Source organism: Hemitrygon akajei, chromosome 8 (genome assembly GCF_048418815.1).
Source record: "Hemitrygon akajei chromosome 8, sHemAka1.3, whole genome shotgun sequence".
NCBI classification, from domain to species: Eukaryota; Metazoa; Chordata; class Chondrichthyes; order Myliobatiformes; family Dasyatidae; genus Hemitrygon; species Hemitrygon akajei.
The window spans coordinates 32,798,941-32,820,557 of NC_133131.1; the positions used below are offsets into that span (position 1 = coordinate 32,798,941).

At 40.3% G+C, this 21,617-nt stretch overlaps 1 protein-coding gene and 1 long non-coding RNA gene across 9 annotated transcripts in view; one reads left to right on the forward strand and one right to left on the reverse strand.

Moving 5' to 3' along the window:
- Positions 1–21,617, forward strand: part of auts2a (activator of transcription and developmental regulator AUTS2 a) — a 1,126,933-nt gene that overhangs the window by 996,236 nt on the left and 109,080 nt on the right. The window lies entirely within an intron of this gene.
- Positions 402–13,123, reverse strand: LOC140731775 (uncharacterized). Its single transcript, XR_012099914.1, has 3 exons — positions 12,975–13,123; positions 11,306–11,754; positions 402–1,699 (listed from the first exon to the last, which is right to left on the reverse strand). It is a non-coding gene; the product is annotated as an uncharacterized lncRNA (long non-coding RNA).

The following is a 21,617-nucleotide window of genomic DNA, read 5'->3' on the forward strand; positions in this document are numbered from 1 at the left end:
CACAAATAGTTCTTTGGTGTATTTCCCTCCGCCCTCATTTCCATGAAAATAACCTCATTTTCTCTACTCATGAGTGTTTTCTTCATGCCATATGTTAATTTGTGTTGCTAGCACGAGTGACAAGAGATAAGTGTTAATGCAGGTGTTGGAAGCGTGAACACTTGGTATTTTTATTGGGGAGGGACGGGTAGGGGGAGGGGTGGGGAGATTAACGAATGCGCAGGAACTGTTTTGTTCTGGGGAATTTGCATTCACTCTCCCAAACATCGACAAAATCCTCCTTGAAAGGAGTCTTTTGGTGAAGAAGTAATCCAAATAGCTGCTTTAAGGCAGGTGCACGAGTGAACAGTGTTTTGTAGTTGGGGTCACTTTCTCAGATGCACAATGTGTTTAAGCTTCTTGCAAATGTTAGGAATACTTGTTTTGCTTAAAGATGTTTGTAATGGACTGCATTTAATTCTGTGACTTTTCCATTCTAAATTGCATGAAATGTCATGATGTAGTCATTTAAAAATTCATGAATGAGGAAAGATCTAATTTCCCCACTGGTGTGATTGACTTGGATTCTACTTTAAAATGTGTGTTAGTTCCAATGTTGCATTCATTGGTGGTTTACTGTTTCTCCTTTTTATATATACAATTATTTTCTTCCAGTTTTACTGTGTCCAAAATATTTTATTTTGGGATCTCAGCAGAAGTATTTCTCTGCTTTCAGTTTATATCTGTTTGTCACAGTTGGGTGATACACTAATCAAAACTGGAATGTCAGCCCAAGCTCTGTGATAGCCCTTCTGCTGCAGGAAGCCTCTCATTCTGGACTACTTTGAAGTCCTGTCCAAGTTACCGATGTTTATGTGTGAGCTGAAACAGTAAGTATCAAGTAACCCTAAGAAGAGCTTCACCAAACTTGACCTATCGCCGCCAGCTGTGGTTTAGTTTATCTTGGCCCTGAGTCAGAAAGGTGGCGAGTCCTCCCCATTCCAAAGAAACAAGTATAAATAACTAGGCTGATATTCCATTTTCATACAGAATTTGTGGCATGGTTGATTTTCTATGAGTTGATGAGATGTTAAAGTGCGGACCTGCCGATCCCATTGTAGAAGATATTTTGGCTCTTGTTTAAAATAGAAGAAGAATATTCTCCCTGATGTTGGGGTAATTTTTATGTTTTATCCAACCTCACCAGTGCAGATAATCTGGCTGTTGTTTGTGAGGTTCTACTAATTGTCTATCACATATCCTACCTAGCAGCAATCAAAACTTTTCAAATCTACATTCATCAACTATAAATCAATGATGCTGACTTACAGCCAGCTGAGATGTTCTAACATAAATGCAGGTCTTTTTATTCAATGGACACCTATAAATGTACTCTTTCATCATGGGTGACTGGTGATTGTCATGGTTGGGACCTTTGGGTTATCCTCTTAGCCCACATGACAAAGTTCATCTAAACCCACATTTTCACACAGCTGTGCTGAACATATGTAAGATTTAAAACAATTGGACTTTGCTGCTCTGCCTAACTCACCATGACTGACAGTAATCTCTCTCTCTTCTCTCCCTATCACCTTCTTTCTCTCTTTCACCTTCTCCTCCCTCTCTCCTTCTCTCCCTCTCCCTCTCTGTCTTATCCATACTCACCAATTAACAGGGGATTTCAGGGAGTCCTTCAAAATGCCCAAATCTCTCCAACCACCTGGGAAACATCAAAAAGCTGGTTAGCAGATTATAAAGTAATAATAAATATCAAGTCTAAATTTCTGACTTCCAAGATGGGATTGTTATAGCTACTTGAAAACACATCTACACAACCATCTGTATACCTCTGCAGCTGGTTGTCTGTGTTTAAAATTGTCTTTGGTGTCTGGAGTAATATATCTGCTAGGGGAACTCAGTAGGTTAATGTGCAAAAAGAAAATTTGAGTCATGATTCATGCTTCAACCCGAAACATCAGCAAGTCCTTTCCCCTCGCAGATACTGCTTGACCCACTGAGATTCCTCCAGCAGATTGCTTATTAGTCCTTACTGTCTATTTTCGTAGGGATGGAGGATGATTGTTTCCACTCTGGTTCTGAGGTGACTCATGAGGCCAATGTGGGAAATAGAAACATAGAAAATAGGTGCAGAAGTAGGCCATTCAGCCCTTTGAGCCTGCACCACCATTCAGTATGATCATGGCTGATCATCCAACTCAGAACCCTGCACCTGCCTTCTCTCCATACCCCCTGATCCCTTTAGCCACAAGGGCCAATTCTAACTCCCTCTTAAATATAGCCAATGAACTGGCCTCAACTGTTTCCTGTGGCAGAGAATTCCACAGATTCACCACTCTCTGTGTGAAGAAGTTTCTCCTCATCTCGGTCCTAAAAGGCTTCCCCTTTATCCTTAAACTGTGACCCCTCGTACTGGACTTCCCCAACATCGGAAACAATCTTCCTGCATCTAGCCTGTCCAATCCCTTTAGAACTTTCTACATTTCAGTAAGATCCCCCCTCAATCTTCTAAATTCCAGCGAGTATAAGCCCAGTCAATCCAGTCTTTCTTCATATGAAGGTCCTGCCATCCCAGGAATCAATCTGGTGAACCTTCTTTGTACTCCCTCTATGGCAAAAGTGTCTTTCCTCAGATTAGGGGACCAAAACTGCACACAATACTCTAGGTGTGGTCTCACCAAGGCCTTGTACAACTGCAGTAGAACCTCCCTGCTCCTGTACTGGAATCCTCTTGCTATGAATGCCAACATACCTTTCGCCTTTTTCACAGCCTGCTGTACCTGCATGCCCACTTACAATGACTGGTGTACAATGACACCCAGGTCTCGTTGCACCTCCCCTTTTCCTAATCGGCCACCATTCAGATAATAATCTGTTTTCCTGTTCTTGCCACCAAAGTGGATAACCTCACACTTATCCACATTAAATTGCATCTGCCATGAATTTGCCCACTCACCTAACCTATCCAAGTCACCCTGCATCTTCTTAACATCCTCCTCACAGCTAACACTGCCGCCCAGCTTCATGTCATCCGCAAACTTGGAGATGCTGCATTTAATTCCCTCGTCTAAATCATTAATATATATTGTAAACAACTGGGGTCCCAGCACTGAGCCTTGCGGTACCCCACTAGTCACTGCCTGCCATTCTGAAAAGGTCCCGTTTACTCCCACTCTTTGCTTTCTGTCTGCCAACCAATTCTCTATCCACATCAATACCATACCCCCAATACCATGTGCTTTAAGTTTGCACACTAATCTCCTGTGTGGGACCTTGTCAAAAGCCTTTTGAAAATCTAAATATACCACATCCACTGGTTCTCCCCTATCCACTCTACTAGTTACATCCTCAAAAAATTCTATAAGATTTGTCAAACGTGATTTTCCTTTCACAAATCCATGCCTAAATGTACCTAAAATCAATGGTGACATTGCATTTTTCGTAAAGAAATCATGAGAATAAGTGCCTTGAGATGGCTGCTGGTGCTATATCTGGCCACTACTGTTTGCCCAGCCCAAAGTTCATCCACAAACACACATGCTGTCGGCCCTCCCTTCTCCACCATACACCCCATCTACCACACCACACCTCAGCCAGTTCTTGATATTGTCTCTTAATACTGTGATTACAAGCGCAGGTGATCTTGGGTGAACATTCTCCAATGATTCTTCAAAAACAAAGTTTTTTAAATAATCCAAACTTTAACTTAATTCACATTCCTGATTCAAATACTCTTATTCCTTTACCTGAAGACTAATCACTTCTGTCTTGATAAAGGTTTTTATCAATTGACAACTTTTAGTACACTCTAATAAATCGCCCCGTAATAAGACCATAAGACATAGGAACAGAATTAGGCCATTTGGCCCATCAAGTCTGCTCCACCATTCCGTCATGGCTGATTCATTATTCCTCTCAACCCCATTCTCCTGCTTTCTCCCTATAACCTTTGAAATCCAATAATGCCAATCTTGCATTTTGAGCACGTTTTTAAAGTATGTGGCATTGACAATATGTGCAAGAATTGCGGAGGTATTTCAGCCAGAGTATTAGCAAAGCATTAAGGTCACAGACTCAACAATGAAGGGAGTAAAGCATTCCACTATCTTAAAACAGTCAATACTTTTAAGCCAGTTACTGATGTGTAACCGTAGCTTGAGGACACATTGAAGGTTTAACCTGTTAGTTTGACATTGATGATTTAAGTATGTATGCCTTATTTCAGATTGAGAGTCCTTTTTAAATGTATTTTCAAGCCTTGCTTTCTTCATTGCAATAAAGGTCATCAAGCATTTAATCTGCCTCTGACACTGGATAGCAATTGGAGAATTAATGCTTGCCAATGGGAGCCATGCTATGTGCTGTGGCTAATTGTCAGATTCACTCAGCCAGTTTAGTAATTAATATGTTTTAGCCACCGAGGGGGATATTTGCTAATCCCTTAAATTCATCTTTTTCTTTTCCAATACAACATTTGACTGAACAGTGTCTGAAGATTTGTTCTTAATGTCTTTTCTCGTCATCCCTTTAGATCACTGCACAGTCGGTTGTATACATATTTACATGTTCTGTAAGAGTACTATTTGAAAAGTAAGAATTTATTGTCTAGTTGCACAAGGCGCACCTGAGCAATGGCACACATTTTGAAATTATCCTCTTTGGTCTTCGATTTGGGTTTCCCAGAATAGTAGTCTCCTGATTCTCATTATTGTCAGTCTGCATGTTGTTACCCAAAGTCTCGAATGGTTCTGATCAATCCACCTCAGAGTTTCAATATGGCAAACATTTATTCAATCCTTTACAAAGTGATCTGACATAAGTTTGATCACCACAACTGACTTAATGCTATGGCATTTGCAGATTGCCATATTATTGCTCATTGCACACTGGAATCCATGGGTTACATCTGAGCTGGTATGGTGTGACTTCAAACTGATATAATTGGAGTTACAGTAGATTCAGGATTGGGACACATCAGGACCAGTGTATTTTGGCCCAATTAAGTGGCTGCCCCAATTAGCCAATGTTTCATGGAAATAGTTAAAAAGGCATAAAAATACAAACTACCATTTAACCGAGTAACAATTTATGCATTGAAATGAAATACAGAACCAATACTACTACATTACTACAAAACTTTGTATTAGTTCCAAATAGTTATCAACCATGTTCTTTTGATTGACTGTGGATGATCAAACTCTGCAAACACCTAGTGCAGATAACACACTGCTTTCGTATAATGCTTTTGACGATTGCATCCTCAAAATCTTCACTTTCATTGTAACATTCAAGATGATTGTCGGTGCCTCCAAACTCTTGGTAGTCCTAACTTGTTAAAGTAGTGAAATTGCTTCATATTCACTCCCAGCTGTTTCTGGCATCTCAAAGTCTGCATGCTTGAAACCGCAGTGAACAAAACAGTTCTGAATAGTCTCACTTGTTGCCAACTATCTATTACAAAAATCAGATTTTTGAACTCAAACACACACAACTGGTGCTATTTAAAAACTGTTCACTCTGGGCATGTTGTCGTGTTTATTAGCCATACAAGTGCATATGACTGACGCTTAATAGAATTGTTCAGCAACAGTCTCTTGTCCCAATTTAGTGGCAGTTTCCCAAGTGAACAAAGGGAATCCTGGCTATTTTGTTGATCAGTTTTTCTCTTTTAAGAGTTGACCCAAATAAGCAGCTGTCCTGATTAAGCGATGGCCCAATTAACTGGAATCTGCTGTACTTAAGTTATACTGAAAGTTTGGAACAAATTAAAAAGCTTAAAGCAAAACCGGGAAATGATGGAAACATTCAGAAAGGTGGGCAAGGTGTTCATGGAGAAAACTCAAAGAACTCTAGGTGCGATATAACAAAGCTGACAGATTCCAACTTTATACCATTATCCAAAATCTTTCCAGTTGTCATTGGAGTTGCTATGAAACAAACATTCCTGATTTCAAATGCCAGAAATACAAGTTAAAGCTGGCATAAGTATCTGGAGTTGGTTCTGATCAGAAAGGTTTCTATGCCAGTTGTGTGGCTTCACTGTTGTATGTTGATGGTGAGGTGAGGAGGAACACATTGTTTAAAAGCTAGCTGTAGGAAGACATTGATAATGTATATATTTGAATGCCTTTGCTCAGGTAACGGAAACAGAGGTACTGGAGAATTCACTCATCCTGCTTTTGTGGTTTTAATTTACAGTTTTGGGGGTAAACAAATGCAAATGATGAAACATAAAGAGTGAAATTTAATTGAAGCAGAAGTTCTTCTGTCAGTATCAGAAAATAAGCAGCTTAGGAGAAGCAGGCATGTATACATCTCCATGAAGGGATGGAATTGAGCTCAGTGCATGGACAACAACAAGGCAACTCGAAGAAGAGAAAAGAATAGCCCTTAACTCAGCAGTGGAGTTATCGGGGCACCGTCTTTTGACGGTGTCTCTGTAGCAAGCTATTCTTGTTTTTACGAGGCAGAGTTGCTAGCTCGATGCTCAACCCGACTTGGATTCGAACTCGGGAGCCTTCGCTGCAGAGTCCAGCACTGATATTATTGCACCACCAAGCGGGACAATGGCAACTAGAATCCAAGCTTAAAAACTAAGGTTGTCAATTGGAAATGCTAAGCTTTTACGTGTTGAGAGACTCGAAAATTATGATCTTAAAAGGGGCTCAAGCCATTTACAGCCAACATGGAGATGTAAAGGCAAGGAGGAAGGGAAGTAGTATTTTGGCCTTATTGCAAGAGGATTTTTAGGACAAAAGTTGTGATGTCTTAATTCCATTATAAAACCCTTGATGAGACCACACCTGGGGTATTCTGTAGAATTTTGGTTTCCTTTTCTAAGGAAGGATTGCTCAAAACTGAGGGAGTGCAGCAAGGATTCACCGGGCTTCTTCCTGGGATGAGATGTCTATCATAACAGAGTGACCCCAGTCTCAGAAGAAGGAGTGGTGACCTCATTGACAGGTATACATTTTGTTTTGGACGGTTCAGTGGGGTCAAGGAGTGAACATCATTTCCTCTGGCTGAGGAGTCTCGAACATCAAATCACAGTTACAGAATAAAGCAGGTGGGAAGAATTTTTTTATTCAGTTGGTCTTTGGAACTCCTGACTTCAGTGAATTATTCAGATTTGGTCATTGATTGCATGTTTCTGATATTTAAGGAGTCAAAGGATATTAGGATAAGGCAGAAAAAACATACTTGGACTAACAGTCACTATTTTGTTGAATGTCAGAACAGGCTGGTGGGGTCAACTGGTTTACTCCTGCTCCCGTTTCTTACAGTATATACATAATATATCACAATACACATAAAATTAAGTGTACTATTACATTATACACATTATTCAGAAAGTCACATAGAAGTAAAAGTTTGGGATCTGCACTCTTGTGCCCTCATGCAAAGGAAACAAGGAATCAACTGGTCTATGAAACAGCAAATTACTAACTACTCTTCTCAGCTTAATTGTAGGCAAGATTCGTGTGCAACTCTTTGGCTTGAGGGAAGGGAGGAAGCTTTTCTAATGAGCTGATACATTTGGGTACAGAGACTGATAGGCAGATGTTTTTAAAACAAACTGATTTTCTTCTATTTGTTGCTTCAAATGTTCGTTCTATGGCCTAATTCCATGCATCTCTGCGCACAAATGTGCAGAAAGCTGAACTGCCAGATGCTCCGTCTACTCTACCCACCCCTCTGTCAGAGCAATCATAGTAATTATAACATCAACCAACAAACAGAGCCGTGCCTTAAACATTCCCTTCATTGAGCTCAGATGCTGACATTGATGATATTGAACAAGCTGGCTTTTAGAAGCAGCATTAAAACCAGCTATTTAAAAATCAATCATTGTTTACTTCTCTGTGCAACATCAAAAGCTTTTCTTCGCATATTCAGATCACTGTTTAAATAACTAATTTTATTCAGCATTTTAGAGTATAGAGTATTCAATGAAACCTCTAATTAGCCAGTATTTATTTAGCATTAACAGTAATTATAGGCAGTAGTCTCTTGCCCACAGATGTGTCAACATTTGGCATAAAGTCTAATCATTCAATGAAATGGAGAAAGTTCAGTGAGTATCAATTAACAGATCAATTAGTATAAATGAAAAGTGTTGGGTAATCATTTGTTTGTTTAAATTACAATAACAAAAATACAGCACCCTGTGTCGAAGGCTTGTATTCAATTAAGGATCATCAGACCTATGCAGCCTGGAACCTGTTGAAGGCAGAATCATTATTTATGTGGTTATATCAGCCTTTCATTTCCATTATGTTCAACCTGTAAGAGTTCCTCTGAAGTACCTGAACATGTACCCTGTATCTATAAGCTGACTTCTGGCTCAGTGCTATAGGCAAATAAATGGTGATTAGGGCATCTGAGGGTGGGAAGAAAATTTCAAGTAGTTTGGTTAGTAATCCCAGTCATCAAACACAATGCCAACTAATGGTAATCTGTTTTTGGTTATTTTCTACATGCTTTAAAGTTCCTTCAGAAAATCTCTCTCAGCCAGTGGCCAGGATTGAGGATGATATGCCCCTCCTGCTCCATTTCTGTGGGAATCAGAGGTAGCTGATGAAGACAGCCTCCTCAGACTCTTTCACAGATGGGACAGGTGGGTTGGTAGTTTGGGAGCTGGTGCACTCCTCCCACTGTTTACACTGGGATTTGTGTGCCCCAGATGAAAGAATTTGAGATTTTCCATTCCGAACCAAATGATGTTTCTTCATTTTGTGTGGTCTTGGGTTAGGGATTCCCAAAAGTCAATTGGGATATTATACAATTTCATCCATGAATCATTTCCCCTTTCTGCTTGGTAACTCTCTTTCCAGTTGGTAACACATTGCTGTGATGGAACTCTGAGGATGGTGCCTGTTTGAGGAGGTTGGTGTCAGCCATGCCCATCAAGAGTTGACTGAATCTCATTATGCATTGATCTGTTAGTCCCGCCATGGATTAGAAGAGTTTGCAGGAACAGTATTGATAGAAGCTCTCCAGTGATTTGAGTAGCTGCTATAGAGAGTCTATGTTTTAGTAGCTGCTACAGAGAGTCCTTGTTTCTGTAGCATCCACGAGTGCCAGATTACAACAGCCTGGTAAGCTTTCTGTTAGGTTTTGAGGTCTTGATCTTGAAATGTTTCTTACCCCCTAAAATGTCTAAACATCGTGGTGGCTCACTGACACTTTAATAAATGTTAGCATTGATTCGCTGAGCGGCAATTGAAAAAACCCCTAGAAATAACCTGCCTTTCAACACACTGCAGGGAAAACCTTCTGGGTTTACTGAAAACAGATGTTTCTTCTTACTCATAGACAGTCGTGATTACATTTCTGATATCTGAGGGCAACACCTCCTCTTCTGATTTGTGAAAGGAAAGCATGTGAATGAGTTCCTCTCTGCCCAGTTATGGAACTACATCAGGACTACTGTCTACTGCTGAGGTCTTGTTTATCAGTTGGCAAATGACATTTTTGACTTTCTGGCAGTCAGGGATGGTGTTGAGGCTGGATCAGATAGTTTGTTGTGAGATGGAGAGATGAATGCTTAAGGAAAGATTCTCTGTCAAGAAGCTGTTTGGAATGCTGCTGACGATGGGTGCTGTTTACCTCTTTGTCCTGTTCCTGGCTGTTGTGAAGCTGAGCCACTGGGTGATTCGGGTGCAGATGGTGTTGACGGTGCTTCCCAGCTATCACTACTCTCATCCTGGCCTTCCATGGCCCAATCACCCAAGGCCCCCCATGGCCCAATCACCCAAGGCCCTATCTCACTGACAGCATAGAACAGGGACAAAGAAAACCCACTGGAGGCACCATTTCAAAGAACTTAACTGGGAATCTATCCCTAACACAACCATTCATGACCTCATCTCTGTGTATTGAAAAAGACCAAAATAATTTCATAGGAATCCTAAAAGAGAAGATATGTGCTCTCATTCTGTAAGGATATTAGTAGCAAACTGGTGCCCAAAATTGTGGGTAGCCAATTTGCTGGATATTTGCGGTACATTGTCTTTTTTTATTGCTATATAATTTGGCTACTCACTACCGTCAAGATAAAAGAGACTGAATCATAGATTGGTAACAGCTCAGAAGGAGACCATTTAGCTCTTCAAGTTTGTGTCAGATTAACGAGCCAAAGGAGTAAATAATTAAGAGAGCTCAGAATGATGTTAACATCAGCCAAGCAGATCCAAGGTTGAACAGTGCAATGTAGACAGTAGCAATTGTTTGCCAGTTCAATTTTCTGTGTGAAGGCTTGATTGCCAAGCAGTAAAGCAGAAACAAGTATTAAGCTACGAAGCAATTAGAGAACTAGAAATATGCATGTTTTCTTTTAAATTCTAGAGCATATGGTTTGCTCTGCTTTCCCAACTCAGCTTAGACTAAACTGATAATTGTAAAAAAACACATGAGCCCACTGTGCTAATGATGGCTAAGTTGGTGGTTCTCTCCAAATTAACAGTGTGAATCACAAGACCAAGTGGGCCATCTTCTATCAGTGAGGGAAAAACACAGGTTGAAATGCTTCTTTTTTCCCCCTCTCTAATATGATTCATCCTCATCAGGAATCATTTACAGAAAATGATTTCTGCAAATTTTATTTGATGAAAAACGTGTGGAGTTTTTACTTTCAAAGGAGGGTGTTGCAAGGTTTGGTTTAAATCCAGGATTTTGAAGTGAGCAGACCTGTAGTACAGATAAACGCTTCAACCTTATTCAAAGATCTGATAGATGTCGACAGATAGCCCAAGGTATCTTCTCTTTCAGTAGCTGTGCTTTTTGCATGCCGCTCCCTTCAGCAAATACACAGTTATGTGTCAGTGTGGAAGTTGGCTTTGTGATACACCTTCAGTAAATAACCTGAATTGTATTGGAAGAGCTGTCTAAGCATTTAGTGTAAACTTTCTCTGGAGACTACAAAGGAATTGCTAAATCTTTCAGGGACCTTCTTCTGAAATGGGAAGTGCCATTGAGAATGGATACTCATTGATTGTGAGTGAAGGTGGATATTCTATTTCATTGTACCTGATACAAATTTATCAATGTTAACCAGTTGTGTCCATGTCATCTGGATAAAGTCAAGGAAGCTTAGCAATAATTTGTGGCATTCCTTAGTACAAAATAATGTGGCTATTTTTACTACTCTTCCACATTTTTCTCTTTCCTCCCTCTCCCCACTTTTATTGGCTTGTGTTGATTGATCTGTTCCTCAAATGTTAATGTTAACGGCAAGTATCATGTGTTGGTCGATTATAAAGGAAATCATAGCCAAACAGAAGGTCAGAAGTCATTGATTTTCACTCACCCCCTCCCATTGATGACAATTTATCCAATCTGCTGTTCTTGAGAAGATCTCCAAAACTGAACCTGTTGATGAACAAGGCGAGTTCTATCACCACCTCAGGTGAACAGGATACATTATATTGATTGGCACGGGTGAATAATCAAATATTACATTTTCTTTTCTGTATGACCTGGAGCTGCACAACATTTGGAGTTTTTCAGAGAAGGTTTTCCGAAGATTCTTGAGACTTGTATTTTACGAGGGATGATTGATAGGTTCGTGGCCTGAGGGAGAAGGAGTCAATTTTAGAAAACCCAGCACATTTATTTTTCACCCTCCACTAGTGTTGCTACCATGTCCTCGTGGACCTCCTTGGGTGATAAGCCCTTGAGACAGAGGTAGCGGATGACTGCACGAAGGCCGATGTTGTCCATTTTCTCAGACACTGCTTACTTGCAATTTTCAATGATCTGAAACAGAAATACCATAGAAGTTATTAACTTCAAACTTTCTGCATAATCACTCAAAGAGTTGAACTGCATGTGCATGTAATGAGAGCTGTATAGCTCATCTCCTTCTACCTCAAGCCACAAACTTATCAATCACCCCTGCTGTGGACCACTTTCTGGAGGTCCAAGATGCCAACTTCTATAAAGAAGGAATCTGTATGCTCCACGACCACTGGACTAAGTGTGTAAATATAGGAGGAGACCATGTTGAAAAATAAATTTGCTAGGTTTTTAAAAATTGACTCCTTCTACCTTAGGCCACAAACTTATTAATCACCCCTCGCAGGCCACTTCCGAAACATTAGAATCACAGTCTGATCATCTTCTGACCTCCTGCATCATTTATGCTGGACAACATTAGCCAGAGAAGTATTGTTATTAGAAGAAAGTTAAGTTGTTTTATTTGTGGCAAAAATTTTGAATATAGACCTATTTTAGCATAGCTTTATAAATAATTTAAGAAAAATAAGATGCATAGTATCTGCTTATGTTAAATATATGTTGCCCTGGTATCTGTAAAGGTTTCCCTCAGGTCCAGTAAAGTAGTCAATTTACCAGATGACATTCCAGTATTGTTTATTTGTTGCCCAGTCAACATCAACAAAGACCAGTTAAATAGTCATTCATCTTGTTCAGCTGCAGAGAATTTTATCATGCTCTGAGTGCCATATGTGTCCACTTTGAGAGATTTCCAGGAGCTACATAGTGCAAGTCCTCCTTTGACTGGTTTTGTGTTGTCCTTGCATTGAACATTTCAATGTCACACTGTTAATTCCACCCTTGATTAACAACTTGAAAGAAATAAATCTTGAAGTTTTAGCATGACCATACAAACAATTTTTTTTTTCTGGTGGGTTAAACGGTGCTACCATTGAATATTAGCTGTCATTCTACTGAAAACTTTTTTTTGGTTTCAACTAATCACTTAACAGGAACACGATGTTCTGGATGAAACCACATTACATGGCTGGCAGGCCTTTAAATTGCCATTGGCTTCTGTCATGATCCCAAAACACTTGCAGTTGTTGAGGTCCCAGCACATCAAGATGATGTGCACATTTTAATTCCACAGTTTAACAGTAATTGATTTATCCCAATATGAACCAAATGAAATTGCTCATCTTCTTTGAATTTAGTTGAGCAGATGAATTCATTAGTTCATACGTGTGGGTTCCACTTACCCCATGTTGAATATAAGGCCAGACAGTACACTTCTTGTTATTAAAGTTCCTCCTTTGGGACTTTTGGTATTAGCTGGCATGTCATTCTTGCTTCATGATTAGAAATATGGCTTGTGGTTGGAATGCCCTGATGTTGGCAGAGTGAAGCTAGAAGGTAATCAGTGGTTTGGTAGAGGAACTTGCCTCTGGAGTGACTTTAGTTTACAAGCCTCGGAAGGGGTGAAGCGTGGGAGTCCTTAAAATAGAAGATTGAAAATTGATACTTGGGACTTGGAGCCACTCCAATAGCTTTGCATTTGCTGCCTTCTGCACATTCTCCCCAGCCAATAGGGAATTAAATGAGTTGCATTTTGAAACAACTGAACACGAGCAATTTGGCATCTAAATGTCAACTGAGGGCTGGGAAGTTATCCAGTATTGTCCTGGCAACTTGGTTGTTGACTGCTTTAATGCTTAAGATGTTGCAGTTAGAGGTGCGAGTTACGAATATTAAACTGGAGCGCTTTCTCAATTTAATTTTCCATTGGCAACTTGAGACCATCCTGTTCAGTTAGGAAAAGGTCACAGGTGGAATCCTGCAGCCTTTATTTTTCCTTAGTTCTTTGCTTTCATGCCAAACTTTAAAGAGCAGCCCTGCTGTATCAGGCTAATGGTTGTACTCTGGGAGATCATGCCAGATCACTTGGTACAGATCCTTACCTCCAAAGAAATGTGGAGGTAGTACAAAGATTTTTTTTCATGTAGCAATTAATGGAGAATACTTTCAATTCCATGGTCTAGGATGGATTCATTGTCCAGCTATCTGAAATAACAGGTTAGTTTATCAATCATTTCAGTGCATAGGAATTAAAAGCTGGTTGTGAGTCGATGGAATCAGAGTCTATGTATCAAATGTGGGGTTATGTGTATACTCTGATAAAACATTTGGATAGAGCTTCACCTGGGCTGTGCCAATTTGGGGTCTGGCAGGAATATGCTGGTTTGGCTTAGTTCGTTATTCCAAGTCAGGGTGATTTACTTAGTAACAGAGCATGCAATGAATATGCTTTGAGTCTGCTAGATTTACACTAATGATCTGGTCAGTCATAGAAAAAAAATCCAAACATTTGGACATATTTCAGTTCAGTTTGGCTCTAGTCAGTTTGGGTTGGGTTTTAAATTTACATGCAAGCAAGGGTCTAATGTTTGGTTTCATAACTTTTTAAAAACATTCCTTTTCTGAAATTGTGATCAATCTTGTTTTATATCAAACATCCTCTGTGTGAAATTATGCATGTTTCTTAAGTACAGATGTTTATGAGCTAAAGCTTGCGTCCTTGGTTGGAAGTTCAGTTAGCAGTGGTTCATTCTATTAATAGGTGACGTTGGCAGCATTTACTTCTAGCCGTAGATTCTACCTCAGTCTGTATTTTGTAATGGGGAACTCAAGGTGTCCCCTGTTTTTACATGTATTTTTATAAAATGACATAATAGCAACTAAATTCTGCTAGGTCTATTAATCAGCTTTGGACAGTGTTAAAATCTGAAGTGATACACAGTAGTCAGAGCTAGATTGTTACTGTAGGAGGAATGGTTGTGCTGACAGATTGGGGAGTGGAAGTGCTAGGGGATTCACAGTGGGAGCTTGGGCACTCCAAAGAGCCGTAAGCTGTTGCTTTGGATATAAGGTTTGTCCTTCTCAATTATCCTGCTGTCAATCAGCGACATTACCTTTGGTTGGGGTTGTTTGGAGACTGCTTGCCTAATACGAGAAGATGGGTTAATAAGGCCCTCAGGTGAATGCCAAGCTGTCAGCTTGATCTTGATGTGCTGTTGAAAGGTCAGATGGAGGGAAATTTTGTCAGAGCAGCCGGGGAAGGGTTTAGATTACAGTTTGCATACTTAGTGCAATGCCTGTTGGATTGATTGCGACGAGAAGCAACAGCACTTGCTCATAATACACATGGAAGGGAGTGTTTGTATTTAATATTAAAGCTTGCAAAGGCAGCAGACATTTTGCATCAGGTATACTTTTGAGTTTTCTAATTTTTCAGTTGATTCCTAACTTCCACGTGGGTCCTAAAATTACTGAGGAAGTCATAGCTAATTTTCATTTATATATTTTTTTAAAATATATTATATTTCAAAGTATAATATTAAGAGAAGCCAGGGAAGGAGAATTCTTAATGGTGGCTGTGGGTTTCAACCATTTGTCTGTTTATTTATTTATTGATATACAGCGCAGAACAGGCCCTTCGAGCCACGTCACTCAGCAACCTCTGAATTAACCCTAGTCTAATCATAGGACAATTTGCAACGACCGATTCACCTTCCAATTGGTATGTCTTTGGACTGTGGGAGGAAACCGGAGCAGCTAGAGGAAGCCCACATGGTCACAGGGAGAGCGTACAAACTCCTTACAGGCAGTGGTGGAGTTGAACCCAGGCGCTAACCACTCTGCCACTGTGCCACCCCAAGAAATGTTTAGAAATAATAGAGCTATTATTTGAATAGGTGAACAGAAAATTCATATTGAGCGCCATGTTTACTTCAATTAAACTGTTTAAAATTGTCATTTAATATCAGATATTTTTAGCAATTCACATCCTTAACAGGAAATCAGCTGGGTCCAGTTGATATTTAATTGCTTCAATTGTTATCAATCCGTAGCGGATATTTGAACAGGCAGACTAACACAAGTCACTGTTTTATTCTGGTGCTATTGTGAAACACGGTTATCATTGATCTTTTTAGTCTGCAGTCCATTTGTAGAGAGCAGCTGATTTGAAATATTAATATTGACTGGACTACTTAGCGCTGTGTACATGGGAAAGGTGTAGATTTTTGAAATAATTATAAATTGTTACATGCTTTTGTCTCCTAGCCTGTGTGTGGAATTGGTCAAGGGAAACGGTAGTCTTAATTCTGCTCTGATAAAATTGTAAAGATCAGAAAGGTGTCTTACAGTTTTGTGAATCTGGGGCTTTAATAATTAAATTTATTTCTAAATTATTTAGGTACAGTTAAATAAACAAGCAACATTTTAAGTATCTGATTTATTTACAGTACTTGTGCCCTGTATTACAGTATAAAAATATTCTGCTATTTGGTACAAAGTAGAGTGCGATTTGTAATGTTCACTTCTGAGTCCAGTTGATTAGCTGTGTGTTCAATATGAATTTAAGCTGGATTTTTACAGTCTGGATTGCTTCAAGAGATAGAAGTTGGAGCCGATTCTATGGCCCCTTGAGATCAATGTTACTGACTACAAAACTTCCAGTAAGTTGCCTGAGGGCTACTTCTGAAATGATGAAGGATGTTGTGGTATTTGACAAGGATCTTCTCTTGTAATTCTTCATGCAGATGCTCGGTGGAGGCCAGGCCTTCTCCCTGAAGTCAAAAGCAGAATTGCATTAGTAATATAATTCTATTGCATGCCCCTCTTTTAAGAGTGTTCTTTTCCTTGCTCTGTGAAATTTCCATAAATCTACCTCATGGCAGTTATCTCTTATTGGTGAAGGTGGAAAAGGAAACCTGACCTTTATCCATTTGCTGTAATTGAAGAGTCATCAGTGGAAGCCCTATAGTCATGTGCTTGCAAAGGAGACATGGTTGCAATTTTGCCTTGATCGTCATCTTCCATGAATGACCCTAGATAGTGTCTGTTTGAGTCCTTGGAATATATAACAACTGCTCTTAATTTTTCCCGTATTTTACTCGTGCGTTCCAGCATCTTTGCTTGTGAGATGGCTTTCCAGAGATCATACCTGGACCTCCTGTATCTTACTTGGTTGCCAGACCTGAATGCCACTATGCGCCCTTAGCAGATTGCATATCCCATGGTTCATCCAGGGTTTCTGGTTGAGGAAGACTTTGAAGGACACACTTGTGTGTGACTGTTTTTATAACATCTGTGATAACTGTGATGTATTCATTCAGATGTTCTGATGAGTCCTTGAACATGTCCCATTCCACAGACTCGATGCAATCCCATAGCCACTCCTCTCCCTCCAGCAACCACCTCTTTGTTGTTCTTATCTCTGGAGCCTTGCTCTTTAGCCTTTGCCTGTATGCAGGTAGGAGAAGGACAGCCAGGTGATTGAACTTCCCAACATGTGGTCTGGGCATGGAACGGTAGGCATACCTTATTGTAATATAGCAGCGGTGTAGTAGGTTGAGACTCCTGGTGCTGCAGGTTATATACTGATGATAATTGGGCAGATAGTTCTTCAAGCAAGTCTGATTGAAGTCCCTGACTATGATTTGAAATGCATTGAGGTGGGCGTTTTTTTGTTTGGTGATGGCAGCATTCAGTATTAATCTCAGCCTTTAGCAGTATGTAAACTGTGGTTAGGATCATGCTGGAGAATTCTTTAGGTAAGTGGAAAGGTAGGCACTTAATCATTAGGTGTTCCAGGTCGGGGTAACAAGCATACGACAAAATTGCCACATCCAAGCTTCACAAAGAGTTTATGATAAAACTCAGACTCCCTCCTTTTACCTTTCTGATTCAGCAGTTCAATCCATCCTGGTGAGAAGCCTTTGGATCTTACCAGTGTATCTGGAGTGAACTATGTCTCCAAAAAACATAGAACCCAGTAATTCCTCATTTCCCTCCAATATATCAATCTTGCCCTTAAGTCCTCAATCTTGTTCTTCAGTGACTGGATGGAGGGAGTGTCATTACTCTGCATCCCAGCCTCACTTGGAGTCTTCCCCTCCTCCTCCCTCTCTTCCGGCTGGCCATGGCGATAAACCTCTGTCTGCTTAAAGGAGCCATAACTGCATGCTTGAGAGGGAAGTCTGCCAAGTCCTTCATAAGATCATGAAATTGCTTGTTCATTAATATAGTTCAAAAGTATATTGTTTAAAGGGAAATTGCAGGTTGCTAACTGCAGTGAGAGTAATTCAAAAGAAGTATATTTAGAAGTTTTGTAAGCAGCCTGCAACATGTCGCCATGGTTCACCAATGCTATCCTGCATGGAGTTATAATGCACTGGGTGAGATCAGCAAAATCTAAGGATGGAACTTGTGTCATTTTGATCTCTGGCTTAGAACAAACCACACCATCACACTCTTACACATCGACAGGGATTACTTTCAAAGGCTTGGAGCATGGTCAGCCTGCTCGGGTTACTATTTTGGACAAAGGCCACAGGGCTTTCTGACTTGAGTGACATCAGAAGACAGCTTGTTCTTGCCCTAATGACCTCTCCTTGCTTAAACAGGCAACGTTGACTCTCTGGGGAGGACAGAAAGGTGAACTAATACAGATGCAGCTCAGAGCAGCTGACTCTCTGAGCAATAGTAAAAGTAGCGATTCACTGTGTTGCCAGACAGCAAGTCTCTCACTGGCACTATTTCTGATGCGTTCGAGCTGTGCAATACTCAGCTGGAAGCTTCTGTGTTTAAATGCTTAAAAATAATGCTATTTAAAAAAGTTCTGACAGATAACTGAGCATGCCAGCCGTGATGGACAAGGTGTGACAGGTGATTATATTTAGGAATTCCTGACTTCCAAGTCACTGATTGCACCATCCTAGTGTGCCTCCTGGAGAACTGCATCACCCTGGTTCCAGATGGCACATAATTACATTTCGACAGCTTTCACTCACAACTCACGCTGCTTCTCGCTTTTCAGGCAAGACTTTTTCTTCCCCCCCCCCCCTCTGCGTTCTCCTTCATTACCATAAAACGATATGTCACAAGAATAATCAGTAGCAAGATTTGAAATTGCTGTTTCTGCATTAGCCCAAAGGTGGTAGTTAAATTCTCACACATTGCCCTCGTTCCTTTTGGAGAATGGATGTGTTTGCCGACCTTTTGTGTCACTGATCCGAATTACTGCGTTGCTAGAGCATGCTTCATTGTGGAGAGGAGTAAGTGATGTTTGGCAGGCTTCCGTCTTTTAAACTTCGCTGCTCTTTGTCATTATATCTCCTAATTGCAAGTAACCACAGGCAAATTGCTGTGGCGGTGAATTGCTTCATGGACGAGCATTTATTTTTGAGCTGTGCTCCAGTGTGGACTCTACCTGGGGCATTGTCTTTTAAAATAATGCTGCAATTTTCACTCTGACACTCGCTGTAAGCATTATGTAAAATTTTAAAAAGCATTTACATTAGGGTTGTGTATTTCAGGTTTGTACCATCCATGCTGCGCTGTAGATATAGTTAGTAGAAGGAACTGCAGCCACTGAACAGTACTTATGTGCCGAAAAATTCCAGCACCTCTCTATGCAAGCACAGTAACGTGTTACCTCAGAAAAATGGTTCAGGTAGCTGTATCGAAAAATGTGCTGCTTTTGAAATAAAATGAACGAACTTGCATATCATGGAGCTTCTGGTCCAACAGTAGGCCATGGAGTCCAATTAACCTGTTTCAGATTGATGCTTCATGCTCCCTTCCTCCCCTCTGCTTCACCCTGTATGGGCATTCTTTTATTTCTCCTCCCTCCCTGACACTTCCCTTAAAGGCATATATGCTACTTTCCTTAATTAATTCTGTAACCCTCCGGTTCCGTTGGCTGCGTAAGTCTAGGGGAGACACCTTCCGGCCCCGCCTAACATGGGAGATTGAAGTCCAAGCCCCCCAAATCCCCCTGTTTGTATGGATGCCATGTTTGTTACCCTGTTACAAATAAGTACCATGAAATAACAGACAGTACACCGCACACAAAAGATTTAGCTTTATAATTCTTAATTTAACCAAAGGATTAGTAAAGAAGAAGCAAAAAAAGAAAAGAACCCATTTAAAATGAAACAGACTAATGTGCACAAGTTGGAACTCACGGTTTCCCCTTCGACGATCCTACTTTCGTCTCCCTGAGCTTCATCGAATCACGGCCCCACCTCCGGGTCGATTCCTCTGACCTCTTCTCTCCGGCGTCATCTCTCTTCTTTACCAACAAAAGCCCCAAGCCCAACCTTAGTGTTCCTCAGCAGAGAAACCTCCCCTGAATCCACTCATCCCAGTTAGATAGCACACATTCCTCCTATCTCTTATCTTCAACAGTAAACCAGACAGATTACACAGAGAACAAAAAAGCATAACAGAAAAAAATATGAACCATGTGAGCCAGGGCATTCCAATTCCAATGACAAAAAGTTCTGCATTTTGATTATTGCTGATAAAGAAGCTGTTCACAATTGAAAATCGAAAATGTGGAAACAACTCATCAAGGCAGACAGTATCTGTGGAAGAAGATCCGTGAAACGTCCTGGACTCGAACTGTCACCTTTTATTTGCCACAGGTGCTGCCTGATCATCCAGTATTTTTCTATTTTATTTTCAGATTTCCAAACATCTGCAGCTTTTTTGTTATTTTTTGTTGTAAAATAGTACATATTAATAACAAACAAGACAAAGAAGTGGAAACATTTCTTCATCCACCCTGTCAAAAACTTCATAATTTTAAAGATTTAGATCTCCTTCTGTCTTCTCCTTCCCGGGAGACAAGAGTGTCATCCTATCCAGTTATGTAACCTTTCACGTCCAAGGGAAATCCCCAAATGCTTCACAGTGTCTGTGGTGACTGTTGTTTTGTGGGAAACAGCAGACAGTGTACACACACGCTCCCACATTAAATGACTTCAAGCAGCCAAGTTGAATTAAATCTTTCAGTTGTCTGCATGGAAGTGCTTGGGTTCAATTCAGATTTCAACATTTGGGGACATGATGTGGACTGGGTGCTTTAGGAGCAGGGATGGGTGGCAGGGTCTGTGGTTCTGGAGGCAGCATCTCTCTTTGAACCACATCTATTTTTATCAGGTGGGTCTCTGGACTGATTTTGGTTCTTTGTGCCAGGGTGGTTTAATAATTGTATGAGAAGTATGCACAGATGAGTATTATGAAGCAAGGAGAGGAATTGCACAGAAGGAAGCCCAGATAATCTTCTATTCATTAAAATTTTCGACATTAAGTTTAGTAGGCCAGCTACATAGAGTTCACACTGACTGAGTAGCATGAATTTAGAAACCGTGAACACCAAACCATCAATTGAATGTTGGCTATGATCTGCCTCCTCCAAGTTCCAGTGACTTAAAGACTCCAGCAGCATTTGATGAAGAGAAGGTCACATCTTTGCGTTCAGGTTAACATTCCTTTCTGACCGTACAACAGATTAACTGAGTATCCAGTTCATTTTCTCTCAGTGAGGCCTTGCTGTGCACATTGGCTCTGTGTTTATCTACATAATAGAGGTAACTATATTAGCACATGGCAGTGCATTGGTTCGTGAGCGGCCTGAAGTACATCAGAAGCAAGAGAAAACTGCAGGTGCCGGAAATCCAAGCAACACACACAAAGTGCTGGAGAAACTCAGCAGGCCAGGCATCATCTATGGAAAAGAGTAGAGTCAATGTTTCGGGCCGAGACCCTTCCATCTGTTGCAAGTACATCAGAATCTGGTTATACCAGCTTTTAGTGAAAGATCAGACACTTTGACTGCTCAGGTGAAGTAGAGTTGGAGAGAAAAAGGATAAAAGACAAAAACAAATGCTAAAGCACATCATTTCTAAATAATAACTTCAAATAAATTAGTCAATTATACACTATATTAACTGGTCATCATGAAATACAGAATCAAACAAATGAAAATTTAAAAAAACGATTTTTAATGCCTAACTAGAGAAGATTTCACTGGATATGCAGGGGCATTTTCT